Raw genomic sequence first — 21,287 nt, forward strand, 5'->3', positions numbered from 1 at the left:
GAACAGGGACAAAGCCTGTGGGGACTGAGTTTTTCCCTCGGGCAGCTGCCCTGGCACAGTCTGTCCCCGGGGGAGGCTGCCAGCGCCGAGGGAGCCTGGAGACTCCGGCTGAGCCCGTTTCTTAAAAAGCCTCCCCCGGTGCCAAGGTTTCCTCAGCCTTTTGTCCACGCTCTGTCCCCCTCTCCTGAGAAGAGACGGGAGGTTCTCGGGCAGTGCGGGGACCCCAAGGGCCACCCCATTTCCTCCCTCTCTAGCCCCTCCTCCCAGGACGCCCAGCTTTTGCTGAGAAAGCCTCAATGTCCTGCAAAGCCCATTCGAGTTGCTCCTTGAGTGTCGCCGAGAGGTCACTGGAGAACCTGCCCCATGTCCCATCCCACCCCGAGCGCCTGAGGAGATTGGCTCAGCAACTCTGGCAGCCCACAGTGTCTGCGAGGAAAGGAGTGAGAATAGGGCCGAAAGGGAAACGCCCTCTTCCTTCCCCACCCCGCAGCGTGAGGCGCTGCCAGAAAACAGGCAGGAATCGCCGGCAGGAGAGAAAGTAGCTGAGACTGAAGGAGCGAGTCTGCCTGGCTGAGGAGAACCCCAAACCGTGGGCCTCCGGGGCCAGAGCCCTGTGGGTCAGAACTCACTGGGCACAATGTTACTCCTGGGGGCCCGGTTCCAGGGTCACCTCAACCCAGGGCCTGGGGTGCTGGAGGCCTTTGCCCAGGTGTCCCAGGGCAGCCCCTGGGGATTGCTGCGGCTGGCCTGCGTGGCGCTGGATTCGCACCGTCTGTCCTGGATGCCCGCAGCTGAGGACGCAGCAGAGCACACCGGAGTGGCCGACTCGCCTCCACACTCCAGCCCCCCGGCACCTCAGGAGCTCCCAGAATTGCAGACTTTTGTATGCGCTCTGGGTGCTCTGTCCCTGACAGCAAGAGTCACAAGGGCGTCGAGGTGCCTTTGTGACTCGGACGGAGCCAGATGTTGGCAGGCGGGATCGAACCTGGGATCTCAATGCAGGAGCCCCTGCCACAGGAGCTAAAACCCATGCGGCTGTTAGCTCAGGCTGGAGAGCAGACTCATCGGTTCTGTCTCGAAGTGGTCCTGGTGCCACGAGATGGGCCAGAACCCCACAGCCAGGAGATATGCGGGTCACCCCACAAGGGCAGGGATGGGCCTGGTCTGACGTTCAGCCGTGCCTGTGGGCCATGGGAAGTGCCTCAGAATCAGGCACCTGAGCCAGGCACGTCTGCCAATCCCACGAAGCACCCCTGGACTTCTTGAGGTGCCTAAACCCCCTTGTCAAACTGGGCCTCCTTCGACAACCCAGAGAAACTCGTAAAGACTGGCTGGAGTTGATCACACTTCAAGAGTGTTCCTTTTCAGCCCCCTGAGTAAGGGGCAGGTCGTTCTCCTGTCCGAGATCCCAGCTCCGGGAGATATGAACACACACAGCAAGGGGTGCTTTCCATGAGCACAGCCACACAGCGTCATTACCATCGTCCTAGGGGAGATGCTCGTTAATGAGGAGACGGGAGCGCGCTCTTCTTCCTGCTCTTCTGGGCTCCCTTTTTCCCACTTCTCCTTCGTCTCCGACGGCTCCTTCTTCGTCCCTGCAGCAGAAAGAAACATTCTTAACATTTTGCTTTTCCATGTCTTCTCCCTGGTTTCCAGAGGGTGGAAGCTGGGCACAGAGCCCTGAAGCGAATTGCCCCGGGTCGGACTGAAGGTTGTTAGCAGAGCTGAGCAGAGAACTCCGATCTCATGCCTCTTAGCCAGGGGCTTTTACCAAACAAGACTTCTTCTTACCTCGGGGCCGGTTTCTTTTCTTTTCTACTCTTCCGCTCCCCTTGCTCACCTTTCCCGTCAGTGACGGGCAACAGGCCTCGTTTTGCATTTAACCCCCCAAGAAGGAGTGACTCAGCTCTGGTACGGTTCCCAGCTGTGACCTGCTGAGACCTCGGGAGCATTTTCCTGATGAAAGGGACCCGATCCAGGAGAAAATAAATGATTTCCTATAGCGTCCAGCCTCTCTGTTCCCCTTACAGCCTGGAGTAATGTTAATACTCCCCACCCCACAGGGCCAGAACCCAAGAGGGGGTGACCTGACATTGTCAGCTCTCCCCACCTCAGCGATGGACCTCTGCCACCCTCTCCAAGAGGATCCGGCACTAAATGGATTCCAGAGTCTGAGGTACCCATCACTGTCCCATGAGATGGCCCTGATGTGGAAGTGTAAGGGGACTGTTGGCCCCTTACTCAAACTCAGTGGGGTTTTTGGTTGGCTAGGTTCCAGTCCCAAAAGGAAGGGGAAGGGTGGATGGGAAACCAGGACTCTGATACTGACAGTCCTCAGGGGCGATGGGGAGAGGCCAATGCTCCAGGTCAGCCTGATTGACAGGGCGGGCAGGCTAATGACGGAGTCAGGGGGTCAGAAAGGTCCCCGTCCTCCGCGTGAGCTGGAATTGCCTGGCTCAGGCAGCGTGGGGCCGAGCTAAGGCGAGAGCAGGGGCCCGAGCTGAGCTGGGGAGCAGAGGCGGGCCAGCCAGCGGGGCAGAGAGACAGCCCAGGGAGAGCAGACCCTGGGCTGGGAGCAGGGCTGCAGCCACAGAGCCAGCGGGGCTGGAGAAGCAGCCCCGGGGGCTGGAGGCAGAGCAGCAGCATCCGTGCTGAGGCAGGGTGGAGCCGGAGCTCGAACAGTGGGGCTGGGGCTGGAGCAGTCTGGAGCTGGGTGCGGAGAGCAACGGGGGCCAGCCAAGGGGGGACCCTGGCAAAGGGCCCAGCGCAGAGAGACACCCCCAGCCGAGGGTCCTTGCAGGCCAGACTGGGAGGGGGATCTGAACCCGGCGGGAAGGAGGGACCCACTCCCCAAAGCCCGGAGGGGTGTGGTCACCACCAGAGCAAGTGTCCGACCCTCTGCATCCCTGCGGCACAGCCAGGGCCGGAGAAGGGGCCTGGGACCTACAAGGAACCAACTGTGAACGGCCCTGACGTTCCAGAGACATGGTTTGTGACGTTCCCTGCCACAGAGCGGGGTGATGTGTTTTCTTTCATCTTTCCCATTTTTCCTTATTCTTTTTTACATTAATTGCTGATTAAATAAACTGTATTTGCTTTAAATCGTATGTTATGATCAGTGGGTCAGGGAAGCGCCCAGTGTAGGGAGAGCACCCCGGAGTCAGGACACCCCAGCCCCTGTCCTGGGTGGCCACAGCAAGGTTGGGGGTTGAGCCCCCCAGGAATCCTGGGCCCAGCCTTGTTGAGGACTCTGCCAGACAGGAGAGTGGAAGGGGAGTCCTCCAGGGCAGGGAGGCATCTGGGGAAAGGAAGTGGGAGCTAGGACTCAGATCCTTCCTCTAGCCCACTTCACCGGAGTAGTGCAGAAGCCAGGAAAGTTCCCCACAATAGCGGGACCGTTCCCCCGCTTCCATAAGGCTTGTAGAGTGACTGGTGAGAGTATTCCTCACATGCTCCTTGCTAACCATGTGGTTTGTATCCTCACCTGTAAGATCCAGTTCAACTTGGTCTTGCTTCTCCTGCAGCTTCTCCTCCTCTGACGCCACCTGGTTCTTGGCTGCTTTCTTCTTCTTCTTCTTCTTCTTCTTCTCCTTCTTCAGGGAAAAGCACGTCCACCTTCTTGGAGAGGAAACTGTTCTCTCCTCATCGCTATCTGCCATTGAGTTGTCAGACTGGCTACAGACACAGAGTCTTTTCATGCCTGATAGGATCTTCCACGAGCATTTGCTTCTCGTGGGCTTCTCTGGCAAGGCCTGTTCTTGCTGGCTGATGGCAGAGCATGCCTCCATGGCTGCAGGTTGGACGACCACCATGTGCACATGGCTCTCTCTGTGCTCCCGAGAGGTGAGTCTTTGAAAAAAGGAACGAAGCCTGGAATAGAAAGAGGAGGAAATGGGTTTTTCTGTCCTACTCTAAAGGAAGGGAATAGTCTGCCCAGGATTCCCAGATCCAAGAGAGTGGTCTTTTGAAGCCATCTGCTCCTCTAATAGCCAGGAGTGGTTCATACAACCAAGAACATAAGCAACAAAAGACTGGCCACACTGGATCAAACGAAAGGTTCATCTAGCCCTGTAGCCTGTCTTCCGACACTGGCCAATGCCAGGTGCCCCAGAGGGAATGAACAGAGAATCATCAAGTGATCCATTCCTGTTGCTCACTCCTGGCTTCTGGCAAACAGAGGCTAGGGACACCATCCCTTCCCATCTTGGCTAACAGTGACTGATGGACCGATCCTCCATGAATTTATCTAGTTCATTTTTTAATCCTTTTTTGTTTGAAATTTGCTGCTTATTAACAAAGGCTTCAGTGGGGGCACTTCGATTTGAACCAAGGACCACTTAATGTGCAGTTGAACACTCTATCGCTGAGCTCTACCCCCATGACTAGACCCAGCCCCAGGTGAAGACACTTGGGACCATGGTGAAAGAGGAATTCTTCTGGGAAAGTTCCAGGGCCCGTGTTATGCAGGAGGTCAGACTAGATGATCAGGGCTGGCCTTAGAGCCTTTGAAACTGTGAATTTATGAACCTAAAGTTGCCTTTAACGGCTAGGATGAAAATTGCTGCTCCTGTCCAAGAGGAGATGCCCTGAGGTTTCCTTGGGGAGAGGCACCAGGATCCCCATTCCACCTTTGTCAGAGTCTTTCTTGGACACAGCACATCACAGCTTCTCCCCTTTTCCTCTATAACAAGAAACCTCCATGCACCAGATCCGTAATCCTGTCCTAGCACAGTCACTGGCTCGAGTTCCTAGCCTGACTCTCACCCCATGGAGCTCACGCCCCCTCTGCCAATGGACAGACATGGAAACAGCCAAGGTCAATTTCTGTTTTCTTTGCTCATTGCCGGGGCCTAGTTGCAAAAATGCTTCATTATTAACCCCACTCCTTTGCGCACAGAATGTTGGGACTCTGGGAACAGACAGGGCCAAGCCGAAAACCAAGACACCTCTGTTCCCAGAGAAGCCAGGAAAAGGAACAAAGGATTGTCATCTAGAAGGCTTGAGGGTCTGGAAGGATGGATTAGCAGCTGTAAATATGTTGACTTATTCTCAACTATTTCAAAATCTGGACTGTAGTTGCATGGGGAAAATAACCAGTAAACTTTAACTGAAGAAATTCCCATACGATTTATAACGTCCAATCAGAACAATAGGCCACCCAAACAATGACAAAGAAATCACAGCGAGACCCATGACAAATTTAGGCTGCAGTTTATTTAAACCCCTTTCCTGGAAAGGAATTGCAGGGGGGATTTGACACATCTATTTTATGTAGCCCAATGGGGGAATAGTAGAATTTGTAGAGAGTTTTGAAGTCTCTCTCCATGAGATTATTTCTGAGAGAACTACCAAGATGGCAGCCAGGGGATGGGAGTGGAGCTGGGTCACTTTCAATAGCTTCAGATTTATTTCTTCTGCATATCTGAGCTCATTTATGTGTCTTTCAATCATGTAAATTCTGAGACCGATCTTGTCTCAATACACATACATTAGACAGTCATGACATGAGACAGACGGTTTCTATTCACGACTTGAAGGCAAGGAGTGCATTAGGGGCAACTCCGAGGGAAATACTATTGATGGAGCTATCAGTCTAAATTCTACACCAGTTTTTTATCTTCCCTTTAGGTTATAGCCATGGAAATTCACCCATGCTAGTCTGCTGAAAGATAAAAGCATCGAAATCTGCCTCCAAAGACCGTGACAGGCTGAAGCAGACGGAGAAGGGAGAGATGCCCACATTCAAATCAAAACGGAACGCTGAGACCTGACTGTTGCAACGCTGGCCCCTACCCGTCCCTGCACCGGGGGGGGCCAAGCTGAGCCTGAGAAGAGCCAGAATTGACCAATGAACATTGCCAAAGAGCCCCAGTAACACGCCAGCAGCCCCCCATCCACCACCCCCTCCAGCCCCCTGCACCTCCCGCCCAGTGGCAGCCTCGCCCGTCAGCGCCTCCCCCTCCCTTCCCACTCCTCCCGCCCGCCGCAATCGGCTGTTCTGCAGTGCGCAGGAGGCTCTGGTGGGGAAGGGGCAGGAGCGAGGGCATGGCAGGCTTGGGGGAAGGGGCAGGGGCCTTGGGGGAAGGGGTGGAGAGGTGGCAGGACCTGGGGCAGAGCAGGGGGTTGAGCAGTGAGCACCCCACAGCGTATTGGAAAGTTGGCATCTGTATCTCCAGCCTCGGAGTCAGCGCTGTGCAAGGAGCCACTTATTAACCTCTGACGAGCCGCATGCGGCCCCGGAGCCCCAGGTCGGCCACCCCTGCCCGAGGGGAAGGAGGCACCAACCTGTCATGTGCGATCGAAGGAGCAGGAAAAGAATCTGGGAATTACCTTCTGTAAAAACTCATCTTTTGTCGAAAACCTGTGGAAAAAGCTGATGAAAGAAGTTGTTGACAGAGGGATAGTCCGCGTCTCTCAGCAGCTCCTTGGGTCACCAGCCGTTGTCAACCAAGGCAGTTGGCAGACTGAAGGCAGGGCAAGAATGCTGAGGCCGAACAGTCTTTGCTGTTGGCATCCGTGACCTCACAATCAACTTAAGCATCAACACACACAGACCCCCCCCACCCAGAGAGACACACACACACAGGAGCTGGTAACATTTACAACATGGAGAGATGCACCCAAAATCTCGAGGACTTTTGATTTGGGGGAGGGCATCATCGGCGCTGACTGCATGGGTGTCCCGGGGCTGGAGCACCCATGGGGAAAAATTAGTGGGTGCTTAGCAGCCACCGGCAGCTAAGCTCTGCCCTCCCCCAGAGTATCTCCCACTGACCAACTCCTCCCCCACCCTGCCAGGGCCCAATATTCCCATTGCTCTGACTGCTTGCTGTGTGCGCCACGATCTCTGTGAGAGTAAGGGGGAGACGTTTATGGCGGGCTGGGAAGTAGAGGCAAATCGCCTGGCTGCTGGTTACGCGCAGCCAGGCACCAGGGCGGTTCGAAGAGCACAGCGGGGCGCGCTGCGCATCAGACAAGCTTTGAAAACCCAGTTTCATGGCTGGCCAGGCTACGGGGTGACAGTTCTGTTTGTTTCTCCTTGATGAAAACCTGCCCCCTTGGTTCTCTCTACGTCCCTGTAAGCCAACCGCCCTCCCCTCCCCACTTCGATCACCGCTTGCAGAGGCAAGAAAGTCATTGTTTCAAATTCATGCATTCTTTATTAATTCGTCACAGAAATAGAGGGAGAACTGCCAAGGTAGCCCGGGTGGGGTGCAGGAGGAGGGAAGGACAAGGCCACACTGCACTTCAAACTTCTTGAATGCCAGCCATCTGATGCTTGAGCAAACCTCTGGGGGGAGTGGCTGGGTGCCCGGAGCCCGGCCCCCCGCGCTCTTGGGCGTCTGGGTGAGGAGGCTATGGGGCTTGGGGGGAGGGCGGTTGGTTACATGGGGGCTGCAGTGGCAGTCTGTGTCTTTCCTGCGCCTCAACCATACGCCGGAGCATCTCAGTTTGATCGCCAGTCGCCTCAGCATTGCATCCTGCCTCCTCCCATCATGCTGCTGCCACCTTTCCTCTTGAGCCCGCCACTTGTCCTCGCGTTCATTCTGTGCTTTCTGGGCTCTGCCACTGTCTGCCTCCACGCATTGGGCTGGGCTCTTTCAGGCTGGGTGGACGGCACAAGCTCAGAGAACGGTTCATCGCAAGTGTGTTTTTTTCCCCTTCTTATCTGTGCCAGCCCCTAAGACGGAGATGCGAGTGGCAGCCTTGAAATATTTGCAGCTGCCGGAGGGAAAAAAGGGAGAGTAAAACTGAAAGAGACACACTGGCCATTTCAAAGGAGGGGCTGATGTTTTCGGGTTAATGCGCAGCACAAACCCAACTAACCGCCCCCGCCAACACACGCCCCCCCCTCCAATTCTCTGGGATGATCGCTTCTCCCCTCCCACCACCGCGTGGCTAACAGGCAGGATGATTTCTTTTCAGCCACAGGGAAACAGTCCAGCAGGAACAGCCACCTCTGAATGTCCCCTTAATAAAATTCCCCGATTTCTCCAGGGCGATCAACAGTTCCTGGCTGTCAGGGAGAACGGTTTCTCCACTTGCCTGGTGTGTGCTATCTTCAACCTCCCCCTCCTCATCATCTTCCTCGTCCCCCAAATCCTCATCCCTGTGTCGTGAGATGCCCTTGCAGGAGTCCACGTACAGGGGTGGGGTAGTTGCAGGGGCACCCCGAGAACTGCATGCAGCTCAACATAGAAGCGGCATGTCTGGGGCTCTGACCCCGAGCGGACGTTTGCCTCTTGGGTTTTTTGGTAGGCTTGCCTGAGCTCCTTAAGTTTCACATGGCACTGCTGCGGGTCCCTGTGAGAGCCTCTGTCCTTGGAGATTTTTTCAAATATTTTGGCATTCTGTCTTTTGGAATGAAGTTCTGATAGCACGGATTCGTCTCCCCGTACAGCAATCAGATCCAGTGCCTCCCATTCGGGCCATGCTGGAGCTCTTTTGCGATTGTGGGACTCCATGGTCACCTCTGCTGATGGGATCTGCACGGTCACCTGTGCGGATCAGCCTGCCCTGCTGGCCAAACAGGAAATGAAATTCAAAAGTTCGCGGGGCTTTTGCTGTCTACCTGGCCAGTGCATCCGAGCTGAGAGTGCTGTCCAGAGCAGTCACAATGGAGCACTGTGGGATAGCTCCCAGAGGCCAATACGGTCGAATTGCCTCCACACTAACCCAAATTCAACCCGGCGATGTCGATTTCAGCGCTAATCCCCTCGTCGGGGAGGAGTACAGAAATCGATTTTCAGAGCCCATTAAGTCGACAAAAATGGCTTCTTTGTGTGGACGGGTGCAGGGTTAAGTCGATCTAATGCTGCTAAATTCGACCTCAGCTCGTAGTGTAGACCAGGGCTAAGGGCTTGTCTCCACTTCAAACACCACTGTAGCACAGCTGTGTGCCTCCATGGAGACACCCCCGTGCCAACGGAACGCCATGGCCGGCTGCGGAGAGCTGGGGGACGGACGAATTCTCTCCTGGACCGAGCACTGTCTCCGGGTCGGGGCGCGGGGGGAGGAGGGACGTCTGTTGGCTCCGCTAGGCTGCGCAGGGGTCTGGATTTCACCCTTGAATGATGTCGTTCTGTCAACCTCATTTTCTAGGCCTAAGTAAGACACCTCCACCCCCAGCCTCTCTTTTCCCTTCCGTATCGCTTTTTCTTTCTCCTATCCCTCTCTTTCTGCTTCTGTTCAATCAACATTTGACTTAGCCGGCCAAGACTGCATGTTTTGCAACACTGCCGTAAGCCTGTGAGCAGAGCGACAGCTAAATGCCATGCCCCAAGCAGCCTGAGCTGAAACAAGTTTGCTCAGTCTCAGAGTGGCTGGAAGGCCTTGTGCAAGGCTTGTGTTTCTCTGGCACTGAAGCTGCAAGAGAAGGTCAACACCAGAGCCAGAAGCTGCATCTTCTATCTTTGCTGTTCCTTTCTTTCCCCATTTGGGTGTGTGTTTGCCTTATCTTGCCACCTAGGAAATGGGATTGGACTTTTACAAGAAAGACCACAACAATGACAGGTCCAGCCCATCTCAGCTAACCTCTTCTATTTCCCCAGAAGGACAGCTCTTACCATCTTAAATACCATCTAAGAGACTGTCACATAAGGAAAATATTGCTCGGGCATGTAGGAATAAAATCAGGAGGGCCAAATCGCACCTGGAGCTGCAGCTAGCGAGAGATGTTAAGAGTAACAAGAAGGGTTTCTTCAGGTATGTTGGCAACAAGAAGAAAGCCAAGGAAAGTGTGGGCCCCTTACTGAATGAGGGAGGCAACCTAGTGAGAGAGGATGTGGAAAAAGCTAATGTACTCAATGCTTTTTCTGCCTCTGTCTTCACGAACAAGGTCAGCTCCCAGACTGCTGCGCTGGGCATCACAGCATGGGGAGTAGATGGCCAGCCCTCTGTGGAGACAGAGGTGGTTAGGGACTATTTAGAAAAGCTGGACGTGCACAAGTCCATGGGGCCGGACGTGTTGGATCCAAGAGTGCTAAAGGAATTGGCGGCTGTGATTGCAGAGCCATTGGCCATTATCTTTGAAAACTCATGGCGAACGGGGGAAGTGCCAGATGACTGCAAAAAGTCTAATGTAGTGCCAATCTTTAAAAAAGGGAAGAAGGAGGATCCTGGGAACTATAGGCCAGTCAGCCTCACCTCAGTCCCCGGAAAAATCATGGAGCAGGTCCTCAAGGAATCAATCCTGAAGCACTTACATGAGAGGAAAGTGATCAGGAACAGTCAGCATGGATTCACCAAGGGAAGGTCATGCCTGACTAATCTCATCGCCTTCTATGATGAGATTAATGGTTCTGTGGATGAAGGGAAAGCAGTGGATGTATTGTTTCTTGACTTTAGGAAAGCTTTTGACACAGTCTCCCACAGTATTCTTGTCAGCAAGTTAAAGAAGTACGGGCTGGATGAATGCACTATAAGGTGGGTAGAAAGTTGGCTAGATTGTCGGGCTCAACGGGTAGTGATCAATGGCTCCATGTCTAGTTGGCAGCCGGTGTCAAGTGGAGTGCCCCAGAGGTCGGTCCTGGGGCTGGTTTTGTTCAATATCTTCATAAATGATCTGGAGGATGGTGTGGATTGCACTCTCAGCAAATTTGCGGATGATACTAAACTAGAAGGAGTGGTAGATACGCTGGAGGGTAGGGATAGGATACAGAGGGACCTAGACAAATTGGAGGATTGGGCCAAAAGAAATCTGATGAGGTTCAATAAGGATAAGTGAAGGCTCCTGCACTTAGGATGGAAGAACCTAATGCACCGCTACAGACTAGGGACCGAATGGCTAGGCAGCAGTTCTGCGGAAAAGGACCTAGGGGTGACAGTGGACGAGAAGCTGGATATGCGTCAGCAGTGTGCCCTTGTTGCCAAGAAGGCCAATGGCATTTTGGGATGTATAAGTAGGGGCACAGCGAGCAGATCGAGGGACGTGATCGTCCCCCTCTATTCGACATTGGTGAGGCCTCATCTGGAGTACTGTGTCCAGTTTTGGGCCCCACACTACAAGAAGGATGTGGATAAATTGGAGAGAGTCCAGCGAAGGGCAACAAAAATGATTAGGGGTCTGGAACACATGAGTTATGAGGAGAGGCTGAGGGAACTGGGGTTGTTTAGTCTGCAGAAGAGAAGAATGAGGGGGGATTTGATAGCTGTTTTTAACAACCTGAGAGGTGGTTCCAGAGAGGATGGTTCTAGACTATTCTCAGTGGTGGAAGAGGAAAGGACAAGGAATAGTGGTCTCAAGTTGCAGTGGGGGAGGTTTAGGTTGGATATTAGGAAAAACTTTTTCACTAGGAGGGTAGTGAAACACTGGAATGCGTTCCCTAGGAAGGTGGTAGAATCTCCTTCCTTAGAAGTTTTTAAGGTCAGGCTTGACAAAGCCCTGGCTGGGATGATTTAATTGGGGAATGGTCCTGCTTTGAGCAGGGGGTTGGACGAGATGACCTCCTGAGGTCTCTTCCAACCCTGATATTCTATGATTCTAACTTTCTTTCTAAAAACTCTCCCAGCTAAAGAGAAAGGGCACAAGGGATGCTGTAAAAAGAAAACTCTTATTGAATATTTTACATTTCTATTGCTTTAGCTCTTTCTCTTTTTTTCTCTGTATTTGAAGAAAACACTAACAAGGATTTTAGAGGGGTGTTTGCCTTGGGACTAAGCAGGCTGAAGTTTCTAAATACCAAACTGCAAGCCTTGTTTCACCTGTTTAATGTTGGACAGTGATAGGGTCACGTTAACACCTTTGTCTCTCTTTGAGCCCCTTGATTCTCTTTAAATTACCACCAAAGTTCCCACCCCCTGTGTGAGTGGCATGGGGGACTGAGCGTCTTTTCTCCTTTCTCCCCTCTAGGATGTCAGAAGCACCATAGACAGGTGCCTGGCTCCTTCCCCTTCACACCTCATTATTCTGGCCACAGGCTGAGACAAAACAACTATCCCAGGGCACAACTGCAAAGTGGGGAAGGTGACTCGTGGGGTCGGAATCTCCTTTGGTTTTATTACAAACCTGGGGTTCCTGCATTTCCTACAAAACTAAAGCGGTTTTCTTAATCGCGTCTCTGCTAAGGCTGCGTCTATACTCCCCCTTGTGTCGGTAGAACGTATGTGGCTCAGGGGTGTGAATAAGCCACCCCCCGAGTGACACAAGTTACACGGACCAAAGCGCCAGTGTGGACAGTGCTATGGTGCTGGGAGAGCTTCTCCTGCCAACATGGCTACAGCTGCTCGTTGAAGGTGGAGAGCTCCCTCCCGTCGGCTTCCAGCGGCTCCACTCGAGACTGCCACTGTAAACTCCCCAGTGCAGCCACAGCCTTAGGGCAGGGACGATGCCCCGGGACTCCGGGGACACAGTCCGGGCCTGTCACCTCCAGGGCACTGGGGTTCTCTTCTGCCCAGGGCAGGAGTGAGCAAACGTCTGTAGGACGTGATGACCGTTGAGAAACCGGTGAGGAATGAGCTGGTTTGAGGGAGTCCAGTTGCAGGTGGGCAGATGTCCACAGAACAAAGACCAGCAGGAACATTGGAATCTATTGGTCACTGAAGCATGGAGGCCGAATAGTGAATTGCCCACGGGGACTGAACTCCCGTCCTGTCCCCAGAGCTGGTCTCAGTCAATCAGGGCTGAAGCACATTGATGGGACACCTCGGGGAAGCTTGCCCAGCCATTGCTGGAGCTGGAGCTATTCTGTGGCTGGCTACACAGAGATTCATTCTCCAGGCCCCTCAATTCAGCATTTTGCAGTGGCAAGAAATTCATAGTAAAATACAAAAATAAAATAAATCATGATTATTTGGGGAAAAAAACCTGTTTCTTTCTTGATGTGAAAAAGGAAAGTTCCAGCAGCTGGAGGACACGTCTCCTGACCTGGAAATCAGACCTGGTTAGTGGTGCCAACAAACCAGTGATCTGAAGGAGACTGTGAGGAAAATCAAAGGTACCGAGAAGGGAGCTAGGTGGGGAAACTGAGGCACGCGTCTGGGACTTTCGAAAGTGACAGGTTCTGACCAATTAGTTGCAAGAGACGCGAACATAAAAATGAAACAAATCAGAGTGAACCAATAAACCATAATTTCTGACTTAGGGGAAGAGGCAGGGGTGGGGGGGCTGGTGGGGGGGAGAGCAGTTTTCCAAGGCAACAAAAATAGCAAACGGTTCATAATCTGTAGTCATTTGAATGTGATTCATTTTTCCACTGAGAAGTTTCTCTGAAGGAATGAGAAATCCAGGGTCCAGGTGAAGGGAGCCGTGTCCCATTCTCCCTGCTGACAGTCCAGTCATGGCTTAGTCCTGTTTATAAAGAGAGACAAGAGACAATAAAAACAGGGGAATCGAGCAAGACAGTCAGGACAGGGGAGGATAAAGCAGGGAGGGGCAGAGCTGGGCTCTAACTCCCTGCGTGACCTTGGCCAGGTCAGTGAACCTCTCCCTGTCTCCCTTTACAGTGGGGATAGCAACAATTACAGGCCCCACAGGAGGGGGTTGGTTTGATGTTTAACCACATGGCTAAGCAATGAGAACCCCAAATCCCCTTGTGCTTTGGGAGCCAGGTTTCCTGTTTGAATTCTGTGTTTCTGAAGACTTCAGGCCTGGGCACTGTGATTATTTACCAGTTTCTTGGGCCTTAGGGGGTCACGTCACTCACAGCTGTGAGGGCCGAGCGGTTAAGGCGTTGGACTCAAAATCCGACCGGGTTTCCCTGCGCAGGTTCAAATCCTGCTCACTGTGTTTTAGCCACACTTGCTCACCAGGGCAATACATCTCCACCGACCCTGGGACGCTCTCCATACACTCCCCACCCCAGGTAAACCCTGTTCTGCTCCTTTCATGGGGATGCCTGGGATGGTGCCTCACGCTGTGTCCCTGCGGTCTCAGCTCCCGAGGCCTCTGCCCCTCACCCAGCGCCTCCCGGCTCAGCCCCACCCCTGGGTGCTGCTCCTCTCCTGAGAGTGGAAGGAGCTGAGCACGGGCAGCCCGTATAAGAGGCCAGGGGAGGCTGAGCCTCCCCCAAAAGGCCGTCCATGCGGGGGGGAAACGCTGGGGATGTGGGGGGGGTCTCCCCGCCGGAGGCCCGTGGGCCCGTGGTCAACTTACGAGCGCTGGAAGCGAAGCTCCAGAGAAGTGGGGGCCCCGCCTGCACCCCGCTCCCCTCTGCCTCTTAGCCCGATGCCCTGCTCTTGCTCTGCCTCTTCCCATCCCCCCTCCGCCTCCTCCCCCAAAACCTGCACCCCACCCCCCCTCGGCCTTTTCCCCCGCGGCCCCGTCTTCTCGTGCCTCTTCCTGTCCTGCTCCACCTCCTTCCCCAAGGACCCCACTGCCCCCCGCTCACCGAAGACAGAGAAAAGGGACGGGTGCCTGGCCCCATGGCCCCCGGTAGCCCCCCTTCGGGGAAAGGGGCGGAGAGGAGCAAGCAGGGGGTGAGTGGAGTCCTGGGGGAAGAGGCGGAGAGGAGCGAGGGGCAGGTAGGGGGACCTCGGGGGCCAGAGGAGTGAACAGTGGGGGGACGGGGCCTCGGGGGAAGAGGATGACCGGGGGCGGGGCCGCTGTGGCAGGGCCATGCTCTAGGCCCCGGTGGCCCCCCAACTTCTCGGGGTCATCTGAAACCCAGGATGAAGGTGACACAGGGCCTGGTTCCTCTTTGGGCTAAGATTCCATAACACCTCTCCCTTCCTGGCAGTGTGAAGGGGCTGCACAGGGGCATAAAGCCCTCCAGACACGGCCGGAGACAGGGAAAGGGCCGTGTCATAAATATAAAGGGAAGGGTAAACCCCTTTGAAATCCCTCCTGGCCAGGGGAAAGCTCCTCTCACCTGTAAAGGGTTAAGAAGCTAAAGGTAACCTCGCTGGCACCTGACCAAAATGACCAATGAGGAGACAAGATACTTTCAAAAGCTGGGAGGAGGGAGAGAAACAAAGGGTCTGTGTCTGTCTGTAGTCGTCTTGGCCGGGGACAGACCAGGAATGGAGTCTTAGAACTTTTAGTAAGTAATCTAGCTAGGTATGTGTTAGATTATGATTTCTTTAAATGGCTGAGAAAAGAATTGTGCTGAATAGAATAACTATTTCTGTCTGTGTATCTTTTTTGTAACTTAAGGTTTTGCCTAGAGGGGTTCTCTATGTTTTTGAATCTAATTACCCTGTAAGATATATACCATCCTGATTTTACAGGGGGAATTTCTTTATTTCTATTTACTTCTATTTTTTATTAAAAGTCTTCTTGTAAAACACTGAATGCTTTTTCATTGTTCTCAGATCCAAGGGTTTGGGTTTGTGGTCACCTATGCAAATTGGTGAGGCTTTTTATCCAACTTTTCCCAGGAAAGGGGGGGTGCAAGTGTTGGGAGGATTGTTCATTGTTCTTAAGATCCAAGGGTCTGGGTCTGTAGTCACCTAGGCAAATTGGTGAGGCTTTTTACCAAACCTTGTCCAGGAAGTGGGGTGCAAGGTTTTGGGAAGTATTTTGGGGGGAAGGACGCGTCCAAACAGCTCTTCCCCAGTAACCAGTATTAGTTTGGTGGTGGTAGCGGCCATTCCAAGGATAACGGGGGTAATATTTTGTACCTTGGGGAAGTTTTGACCTAAGCTGGTAAAGATAAGCTTAGGAGGTTTTTCATGCAGGTCCCCACATCTGTACCCTAGAGTTCAGAGTGGGGGAGGAACCTTGACAGGCCGTCAATGCGGAAGAGAATCAGGCCCAGAGTTAGACAAGGGGTGCAGAGAATATTCTGGATTCTGGTCATTGCACTTCACCCTTGCTCGAAATGCTTCCTGTATTTTCTCCATTTCACTCCCTGACTCTCGATCTCTGCCCCTTTCCCCGTTTCGTCCTCAGAATTAGCACGTTCAGCCAGTTAATCGCAGCAATCCCGCCATAAGAGAGCAGCCTGAAATCTCAGCTCTCCCCCGCCCCACGCACGAGACCTGCTGCCAGCTGAACTGGAGAAAGAATGGGGAACGTCTCTGGCAGAGGGTGTGAAACAGACACCCGGAAAAGGTGAGCTTTCACAGGGACTGCTGGGCACGCATGGACTGTGGCTGGGGAGGGGGCTGCCAGACCTCCCTCAGGTGACCAGACAGCAAGTGTGAAAAATCGGGACGGGGGTGGGAGGTAATCGGAGCCTATATAAGAAAAAGACCCAAAAATCGGGACTGTCCCTCTAAAATCGGGACACCTGGCCACCCTAGACCTCCCCCACAGACTGCCACTGAGTGAGTGGGGGGCAGTTGCACAGACCTGCAGTGACCACACGGATTGTGAGGTTTGCTCCCCTCCTGTCTCCAGTGGGGCTGAGGTTTCTCCCTGAGCCTGCTGAGCCCTGTGGCCCTTCCCAGCCACGCCCGTGGGAGCAGAAAACACCGAGAGACCAGGCCGGGGAGGTCATATGGTTTATTGGACCCGGTTCTGTTGGGGAGAGTGTAGCCAGACAGTCAGCCCCCCCCTGCTCAGACCAGCATTGCTGGAAACACAGGAGGAAGCCGGAACAGGGCACTTAACATATATTCCAGCACAGCCTTTGAAGCTGTGAAAGCACAGGTGTGCTGCTACAATGTGCCTCTGGGAACAGATACAAGGATTAAGCTCACAGCAGGCAGAGGCCCTGTGACAGACACGGCTCTTCGCCCCTACTAAATAGAGTGATGCACTCACACCAACATCCTAGGTGGGAAAATATTTACCCTGATAAAAGAAATGTCCAGTAGTCGACACTTATTGTTTCTCTCCCTTGCAAGTGTAAACTACTCTTGCGAAAGCTGGCGTCACCCCGACAGACCAGCCTCAATTTGGCATAAGAAAGGAGAAAGAGAATAAAGGAGTACAGAGGTATAAGTAGGGGACCTACAGCACCATGATTTTTGAGTGCTTTTCACTATCTATCTGCTGGTCAGATAAGTGACAGCCTCCCAAGGCTTCTGCAGCTGAGAGGGTCCCTACGCCTTGTCCCTTATTCGTCTTTCCGCGGAATTGAGTGACCGATCCTGGCTTGGCACCGCTGGAATCGAGAGATGCAAGGAGGGTAAGAAGCACCCACACCTGATCTCCTATCTTTAGTGTACACATATTTTGAAATAGAGCTCTATACTTTGTTTTCTTTCTTTGGGATTGTGGCTTCAGTTTTGTAACTTGTTTGTGTGTGTAACATCTCTACATTTAAATAAGTAGGCACTAGCAATTTTGTAACCACATGATTAGAATGTAGCTTAATAAATTTTGGTAACCATTTATGCATAAGCCTGACTTGTTTTCTCTGGTTTACTGTAAAGCAGCCAACACAATTAAAGAACCTCAGCCGTTTTGGCTCTAAAGCCTGGCCATTAGGTGAGAGTACTAAGAGCCTAGCGTTGAGTTGTGCCGCCTCCACGGGGCAAACTCTTGGGGCACCTGTCAGTCAATCCTGGCTGCCCGCTGCGAAGGAGCTCTGAGCTCTAGCAGTTAAAGTCACGGGTGTGGAGAGGCTCTTAGTGCTGCCATTGGGGCACCTGTCAGTCAGTATTGACTGCTCGCTGCGAAGGAGCTCTGAGCTCTAGCAGTTAAAGTCACGGGTGGTTAGGACCTTGGGGCATCCGTCAGCCTAGCCCGGGCTGCCCGCCGCGAAGGGACAGTGCGTCCTAGCGGTTAAAGTCACGGATGGTATAAACGGGCATAGCTGGCACCTCACCAAACATCCTTGGCCGTCGGCTAACAGAGAGAGACCAGGGCCTGAGGACGAGATCTGCGGAGCTCGAAGGCTTGTCTCTCCCCAGCAGAAGTTGGAGAATGAAAGAGATCCCCTCCCTGCCTTGTCTCTCTAATCTCCTGGGACCGACCTTGCAAACAGAGAACTCTGAGGCAGTTCAGTGCTTCCAACCGAGCCCCAGGAGCCCGTATGTAACACGGACATTGCACTCATTCAAACAGTGCCAAGCGCAGCTGGGGGACGGGCTTCAAGCTGCTGCCAGCCACAGCCCCTTCTGTGCCCCAAACCGGGGGCGACTGCGCCTACCGGCCAGACCCCTCTGTTCCAGAACAGAGGTGCCCTTTGGTCTCTCAGCCCGGCGCTCTCACACAACCACAGCAGCTCCAGTCACCAGGTCCCCTCTTGGCGCAGTGGGAGGGGGCAGCAGGACAGAGCAGGCAGGCCTCCGAGGGGGAACTGTACTCCGGGAAGCCGTGACTCTGTCAAGGATTTAGGTGTCATACCGGGCAAGCCGCTCAACATCCGCTCCCGGTGCGATGCTGTGGGGAACAGGGCCAAAGCCATCGGTGATGACGGGGGGATTTTCTTGGTTTTTCAATGGTTTGCATGCCTCAGTTTCCCTGGGTGCTGTTTGTTTAACGAGGTGGGAGAGGTCGTTTGTTGTTACAGAGGACCAGCGGTGATCTCTCCTGTCAGTTGGGCCCTCAGGCAAAGGCCTGGAGAACGGATACCCCAGCGACTGGTGAGCGGGAGGCCCAGCTTGGAAGTCACAGCCAGGTCGGGCCAGTAGTAGGACAATGGGCTGAGGAGAGAAGACCCGGTGACTGCTTCCAGCCAGGGGGAAAGAAAAGAGGGAGGAGAGGAGAGGCTGAGATAGAGGAGACCCAGGCAGCCTGTTCACCTGGGACAGAAGACAAAGGACACAGGCTTGTGGGAAGGTGATATCGGACGCTTAGCTGGAAGGAGGGGGCTTCTGGACTGGGGAGAGAAAACAGCCAGAGCCCACACGGGTGCAGGAGAGACCTAGATGGACTGTGCAGAGGGAGGTTAGGCCTGAGGCCCTGAGAGTTTCCTGTGCTGTGTTCAGATGCTCAGTAAACCCCTCTCTTTTACGCTGTCTGAGAGTCACGGCAGTCTCGAGATCGGGGTTGCGTTCTTCCCTCTGGGAGTAGAGGCCCCAGGGGTCCAGAGTGAGGGGACTCCCTGAGGGGGCCCACGGCAGACAGCCATGCTCAAGGCTGAGAGAAGAGGGGTTCCAGGAGGCGGAAGGGCCTACGGCTTAACCCTTGAGAGAGTGGATCTCCAAGAAGGGCTGTCACACTGAAGGGGGTTCCTTCCAAGGACTGTACGAGGCTGAGAGAGAGCACAAGTCCTGTGAGTCCATGACGCCATCCATGGATAGATAAAGAGAGGATGGAAAGGGAGGTGATTCAGCAGCGGGGAGACTGACACTGGAATACTGCATCCCGTTCTGGTGTCCACATTTCAAAAATAACATTAAAAAAACTGGAGAGGGTGCAGAAAAGAGCCATATTTGAGGGATGGAGAAGACTTATAAGGAGGGATTGAAAAACTCAGTCTGTTTAGTTTTTAAAAAGATGGAGAGGTGAGCTGATGGCAGCCTGCAAGTGCCTTCGCTGAGAGAAAACACCAAGTATTTAAAGGGCTCTTTAGTCTTGCAAAGAAAGGCAGAACAAGAACCAATGGCTGGAAGCAGAAATCAGAAAAATTCTCCTGAGAACAAGGCAGAGATTTGTAAGAGGGAGGGCGACTCATCACTGGAACAAAGTGGCAAGAGAAGTGATGGATTCTCCATCTCTTGATGTCTTCCAGTGAAGACTAGATGCCCTTCGGGAAGGTGCTTTAGTGCAAAAGCAGCTCTTGTGACACACGGGAGGGCTGGGAGATGCAGGGCGTCATATTAGATGCTCCAATGGTCCCTTCTGGCCTTAAGTCGACTAATTTATGAAAAACTGGTGGTTTATTGTATAGCCGGCTCCATCCCCCGACTCACCACTCATTGAGTGCGGAGATCCGGGGGCAACAACTCCAAGCTCCAAGAGGCTGGGCAGGGGCAGGACATCAGCTGGGAGGGGAGGGGTGGGGGGGGCAGTGACATCACAAAGGCCTTTTGCAGGACCTCCGCCCATTGGGCAAAGGTGGTGGGGAGGGGGTGACCTCACAGAGAGACCCCGACATCAGCGGGGCAGGGCCGAGGTGCAGGGCCAGGGCAGTCGCTGAGACCCCCCCGGCTTTGCTGCCGCACGTCTCCTTCTCCCGGTCTCCCCTCGAGGACGGGGAGAGAATTAGGATTCACGTCGTAGCATGAGGAGGAGCCTCTGTGGAGTTTTCTCCTTTCCTACCCCTGGTTGTGCCAGAAAACGAACGTCCCTTGGACAAGGTCGGAGGCTGCGAGAGGTTTGGAACCTGTTGGGTCTGATGCACCTGCTGCAGGCAGGATTCTCGGCACAGAAAACACTGGCTTAAGGGGGCAGAATGTGATTTCCTACCGAGCGCTTTGACGCTTGGAATCACTGGGGACCTTGGGGTTTATCCTTTTGGGTTTCCCTTTTCCTCTTTCCTCCCTCCTTTCTCCTCTTCTCTTGCTTCTTTTTTCCCTGTTTCCCTCTCTCTCCCAAGGAGGAGGGTGGGCAAGGGGGGGTTGCTCTCATCGCGGGAGGTCCTCACAAAGAGGTGGGTCTGGATCTGAGAGCGATCCGCTCTGATGGTGACCTGGCCGTCCTGTGGGACCTCTGGTGAGACCTCTCAGCCGCCTGCCCCTCAGAGTCTCAGGGCTGGTTGGCCGAGCGGGGGCTATCGACAGCGAGGAGACTCAGGTCCTTTTGGTCTCGTTTCAAATCAGGCAAATAAGTCACAATCAATGCAACGTATGGGATTAATCTTGCTGCTTCAGGGGCGGAAGGAGGCAGGGTCTTGGGGGAAGGGGTGGAGCGGGGCGGGGTCTGGGGAGGAGCGGGGGTTGCCCCGAGCCCGCACCCCCCTCGGGGCGGCCTTGGCAGCAGTATTGGTCCCACCCCGCGGCAGGGCCGGGTTGGAACCAGGTACGGCCGGGGCAGGGCAGGGCAGGGCAGGGGATGGGGGAAAGCTGGGCGGGCGGGAGCCGGGGGAGGTACCTCTCTCCAAGCCAGACCTCGTAACCTGAGATCCAGAGAGGCAGGGGGGGCTCAGGACACACCCCTCCCATCGGCCTTTCCCATTGGTTAGCGTCGGTGTGGAGATGCCTCGCACGCTGGGTTTTGTGGGTCCTACTTTCAGGCACCTCCTTCTTCCTGTAAGCGGGGGAATAGTCCCGCTCTTGTAGGGAACTGTCCTGGCTTCTGCACGACCCCGGTGAAGTGGGCTCGCGAAAGGATCTGAGTCCTCGCTCCCACTCCCTTTACCCAGTGGCCTCCCTGCCCTCGAGGACTCCCCTTCCACTCTCCTGTCTGGCAGAGTCCTCATGTAACCCTTCTGCCAGGCCAAGTTGATAGCAGCAAGGGCCGGGTTCAATACACAGGGGTTCCCTCTCATTAAAGCAAATGCAAAACTGGCTCGAGCCCCCACCCAGTGACCTGGGAAAATCTTACACACCCCCTGGGCGCCTCAAGGAGGCAA

At 54.1% G+C, this 21,287-nt stretch overlaps 1 non-coding gene across 1 annotated transcript; it reads left to right on the forward strand.

The window, feature by feature from the left end:
• Positions 1-13,644: 13,644 nt before the first annotated feature.
• TRNAL-CAA (transfer RNA leucine (anticodon CAA)) lies at positions 13,645-13,726 on the forward strand. The gene has a single exon. It is a non-coding gene; the product is annotated as a tRNA-Leu (tRNA).
• Positions 13,727-21,287: the final 7,561 nt, after the last annotated feature.

This window comes from Lepidochelys kempii, chromosome 11, assembly GCF_965140265.1.
Source record: "Lepidochelys kempii isolate rLepKem1 chromosome 11, rLepKem1.hap2, whole genome shotgun sequence".
In the NCBI taxonomy this organism is placed as follows: Eukaryota; Metazoa; Chordata; order Testudines; family Cheloniidae; genus Lepidochelys; species Lepidochelys kempii.